General features: G+C 34.4%; 1 non-coding gene across 1 annotated transcript; it reads left to right on the top strand.

The window, feature by feature from the left end:
* Positions 1 to 415: 415 nt before the first annotated feature.
* LOC141663213 (small nucleolar RNA R71) lies at positions 416 to 522 on the top strand. Its single transcript, XR_012551293.1, has one exon. It is a non-coding gene; the product is annotated as a small nucleolar RNA R71 (small nucleolar RNA).
* The last annotated feature ends 4,791 nt before the right edge of the window (positions 523 to 5,313 follow it).

Genomic DNA, 5,313 nt, shown 5'->3' with positions numbered 1-5,313 from the left:
ATTTGGATGATAAGTGGCTGGTGCTTGTTGTTGTGATCTCTAAAAGTTACTCAAAAATTGAGCTTATTCGCTAGAAATAGCACACTGCTCAGTTTCATGTGCCCCCACACAAAGTTCACAAACACTAGTGATTTGATTAACTCCATAATTAGCCAAAGAGTCCGCTTCCATCGTCAAAGCTTGAAGTTGAGCAGCTATAGCAGTAGCTGTATCCACTTCCAGAATTCCTAAGACCTTGCCTTGCAACATTCTTTGCGCAGGATTCTGGTATTTATTAGCTGCCATTAGCTCAATCAACTTATAAGCTTCATTATAGCTTTTGTCCCATAAGGCTCCACCCGACTCTGCATCGAGCATAGGTCTAGATTGTGCGCCTAAACCATTGTAGAAATAGTTTATAATCATCCAATCAGGCATGCCATGGTGTGGGCACTTCCTAAGCATCTCCTTGTATCGATCCCAAGCCTCACACAGAGATTCTCCAGTTTGCTGTTCAAACTGAGTAAGAGCATTCCTGATTGTAGCAGTCTTCTCCATAGGAAAGAATTTAGTGAGAAACTTTTGAGCAAGATCCTCCCATTTGGTGATAGACCCTGGTGGTAGAGAATGTAACTAGCACTTTGCATTATCCCTCAGAGAGAATGGGAAGAGTCGCAGCTTAATATTATCTTCAGTCACCCCATTGAACTTGAAAGTGTCACAGATCTCGATGAAATCCCTTATGTGCATGTTGGGGTCTTCTCTAAGAGAACCCCCAAACTGAACTGAGTTCTGTATCATCTGAATCGTGCTCAACTTGATCACAAAAAGTGTTGTCCGAGATGGCTGGTCTGATGATGCTCGACTGAATATCATTGATCTTAGGCTGAGAATAGTCCATCAAAGCCTTAGGAATTTCTCCTTGATCTCCCATCACTACTAAAGCTGGTTCCTCGACTTTCTCTTCTTCTTCTACTTTCTCTTCGTCCTCAAAAACTTCCTTTCGAATCACTATAGCTTCCTCCTCGGCTTGATCCAGAGTTCTCTTACGAGCCCGCGAACGTGTATGCATACACGCTCGCTAGAGTACCTGAAACACGACAAAGAAAAGAGTAGGTAAGTAACAATGTCCGAGTCAATGAACTTTAAAGATCACTGATGACAAACACATAAATTAAAAGTTAACACCGAGTCCCCAGTAGCAGCGCCAAAAACTTGTTAGTCGCTAAGTACGCGCCAAAAACAAGTATACGTGATCGCAAGTAATATAGAAATATTTCTAGTTCATTCCCACATAGACTGGTTAGATTAACTTTGTGATTTATGCACTTATGCAACAATGATATGGCTATTATTCGATGCTAAGACGAATAACAATTGGATTTTTGATTATACTATGATTAATTATTGAGAATTATATTAGAGAACATAAACTAAGAGATTAAAGAGAGTTGAATAATATATGACACAAACATGGGATTCTAACTTCATTAAATAGCCTTATTGTTCTTAACCTTAGCATGTAATGGTGATGATACTAATCAGACAACACAAAACTGCTAAGCGCCAACTTTCGTTGGACGAATAACGTAATACCAAACATCCACAAAAGAGATAGAAGCTGAATAGACACCAATTATGTTGAGACCCTATATGTCTATAGAATTTGACAACATAACGGTTTAATGCACAAGTTATCTATCGTGATTACATAGGGCAAGTAAGATGTTTAAAATTACCTACGAATCATGCATAATAATAACACATGAACCTATGCTAGCATGGCAAGTTCTAAACCCTTAAATTCACTTTTGCTTCATTAAGAATTAACACGCTATCTTATAAGTTCGCGACGCTCATAAGACGAATAAGCACAACCAAAACTAGGTTATCATACTATCACCACACACTAAGGCATTGAAACAAATTAAATAAAGAAATCCATAAATAAATCTGCTAGAAACCTAAGATAATGATTCATTATCAACGTGGGATCTGATGAAAGCATGGTATAATAAATGTAGTCTTCATACTGGATAAATAATAAACCAAGTATGAAACAAGAGTATAGGTTCACGAATAAGAAAACTAGCATCCAATAGTTACAACTTAAACAAAGAATCACAAGTAAAAACTAGATATTCTTCGCCTTTGTTGAATTGTGCTAAAACGGTATTCTTATGCTTTCTCATTGTGCTCTGGTACGTCTCCTTCTAAAAAATGACCTTTATATATATATATATATATATATATATATATATATATATATATACAGCAACCCATGCATAGTAGAAGTCGTCCAATCAAAAGCCCAATAGAATCAGGATTCAAATTTCCCTACCCGGCGCGACCGCGCGCGTCTCTGTACTTTGGATGCGGGCGCGCGCTTTGACAGCGTGGGCGTGCTGGCCTTCTGGAGAAAATTCTATTTTCTTCTTTTCTTGCTGCAATGAGTTGGTCTTCATGAGTTTTATTCCTTGGACACCAACCTAACACCATATTAGCATCAAATCAATGCCAATTCACCTGAATTCCGGATTAATGCCTGAAATACAAATACACTAGAAAACACATTAAAACACCAACAACTTGAGTTCAAATACACCAATTCAAAGCTTAATGGAGCGTTATAAAGTGTCATAAATGCCACTCAATACCAGCCCACCTCACTTTAGTACTATCCACCCACCTCATTCTCAATTCACTGTAACCAGCCCCAACTCTTCCCCCAAAACCCCATAATTCAACTTACCTCATTACCCCACCCTATCACAGTCATCACCACCACCATCATCATCCCCTGTTACCACCGTTGTAACGCCCTCCAGACCCGGGATATAAGTCTAGGGGTTACGAGCTAATCTCCAAACCTGTACAAGCTTATTAATAAATAATAAAGAAATGAAACTAAACCCCTTAACAACTACCAGGACCTTTTTAGGTTGAAGTATGAAAACAAGAACCACTAACTACTTTTATTACAAACCAACATTCAAAATCTCACAAACTTTCTTTATTACAAACCATTGTCTAACTCATTTTAAACTAAGTTCAGCTTTTATTCAAACACACATACTATCTATCAACACTCCACCTGCTCGGGCAACTCAAAGCTTTCTTCCTGGATTGGGATCAACACCTTGGGTATAAAAGGATCCCGAGGCTTGACCCGCTTCTTTACCACTCGTGTTTTGACGGGTTTCATATTCCTTCTTAACTGAAATAATAAGGTGAATAACAGCAAAAAGAGGTGAGCCAAAATTGCTCAATAAGTCTACAAAATATACACAATGTTAAAGCAATATAACTGAATCCGTATCCCAGGTATATCTGCAAAGATATAACCTCATAAGAATCAAAAGAAGGCCATTGCTGGCGAATACAAACGAACTACACTGGACTCAAGTTCGCAGCTATACCCTGCTGATCAGCCAGGATACAGTGCAGATCTATATCTCACTATATAGATCCCGTCGGGCACCCAGGCACTACGGCCCATCTCAAAGATCCGGTTTTGTCTCGGTCCTTAGGATTAAGTAACCTTAATCCCCAAAAGTAATGTTATCCAGTCCCTGGAATAGCAACCGGAATAATCGGTATACTTTGATATATTCTAATCACCAGAATATATTAATAATTGTGAGTAATAATTGGAATATGAATAATAAATTCAAATGAAAAGAATAATTCAAGAATCGAACTGAGATATGAATAAAGGAAATTAAAGTAATGCAAATGTAATAAGAATCTGAAGAGAATATTACTATTCTGGAAAATAGAATAGAGGAGAAACTTGCCTTATGTGCGACTTACTGCAATTAAATTACTTCCGTCTATCCCCTACTTGACCTGCCTTGCTGGCTTAGTTTCTGTTAGCAAAATAGATTGATTAGGTCATTTTGTACTTCGGTTGCACCTTAAATCGACTTCATTTTGTTCCTACTATTTACCCATACGTTTATAACCAACTTGAATATTACATATAAACAAGTAAGACTCGATTAACCACATAATATACATAAGCACATAAGCACATAATCATTTTTATAGTTAAAATAATTTTTAGAATCGAAATCGATTCGCTGATTACTCCGTTGATCACCTTCTGCTTCATTTCCCATTTTTCCAGAATTTTTCGAACTCGTCTCGGCACGCATTTCGACTGATAATCAAGCTATCAATAAAATCTACTAATTTTGAGAAGAGATTATGTCTTCATATTATTTTTAGTGAAAAGAATTCATTTTTCTGAGTCAACAGGCTTTCGTTTCGCTCAATTCGGACTAACGGTTGAATTATTATCAATTAAACACTGATAATTCAATTTATTATTCAATATAAATAATTATTGATAATTTTTAAATCCCAAAATAATTTTGAAATAATTATTTAAGAAAAATCAAAGTCAAAAATAAATTTTTTATAATTTTTGGAGTTAAAATGAAGAAGTTATGATTTATCGAACATTATGTGATTAATTATCAAAATAATTAATCACTTTTTAAATATTTAATAAATAAATAACTAATAATTAATTAATTGATACTTATTTACTAATTTAAAATAATTAATCCCTAATTATTAGGATTAATCACAATTTATTACAAATATTTACAACTCATCGTTATTTATTTGATTAGATCGATTATTTACAAATAATCAATCGATTTAATTAACTGATACGCTATTTATCGAATAACTACGAATTACTCGAATTATAAATCAACTCAACGATTAATCACTCGTATAAATACGAGCTACGCACTATTCTCGAATACTACCGAATTAATATATTATTATTGGAATTTAAACGATTCGTTAATCAATTAATTATCGGTATTTAATTATACGATACAAACAATTACTGCAATATTATTCGAATAACTAACGCTCGAATAATAATTCTCATTATCGAATCACTACTCGCATAGATACGAGTTACTCGTAATATTTACTAATTATCGGATCATTAATCGTATTATTTAATCATTTTTAATCCTTATCTATTAATTAATTACCTAATTATTACTTAATTAGATAACTAATAAATAATTAGATAAATAATTAATTAAATAATTAAATCCGAATTTATAATTTAATAAAATAATTTAGAAATTAGTAATATTATTTTTCAGAATTCAAAACTAATTTTTATCTAATTATTAGAATTATTAAAACTAATTTCTAATTTTCAGAAAATAAAATAAATATATAAAAATCCAGAAACATGAGACTGAGTTCAGGATTTGGATTTTTAGGATCAAACCCGGGTCGTTTCCCGGGTTGAAACCGGGTCGACCTCGGGTCGAACATGAACACCACCGCCGGTGGGAT

This window comes from Apium graveolens, chromosome 5 (genome assembly GCF_009905375.1).
Source record: "Apium graveolens cultivar Ventura chromosome 5, ASM990537v1, whole genome shotgun sequence".
NCBI classification, from domain to species: domain Eukaryota; kingdom Viridiplantae; phylum Streptophyta; class Magnoliopsida; order Apiales; family Apiaceae; genus Apium; species Apium graveolens.
The sequence above is the reverse complement of the archived record's forward strand: the minus strand, read 5'-3'. Positions and strand labels throughout refer to the sequence as shown.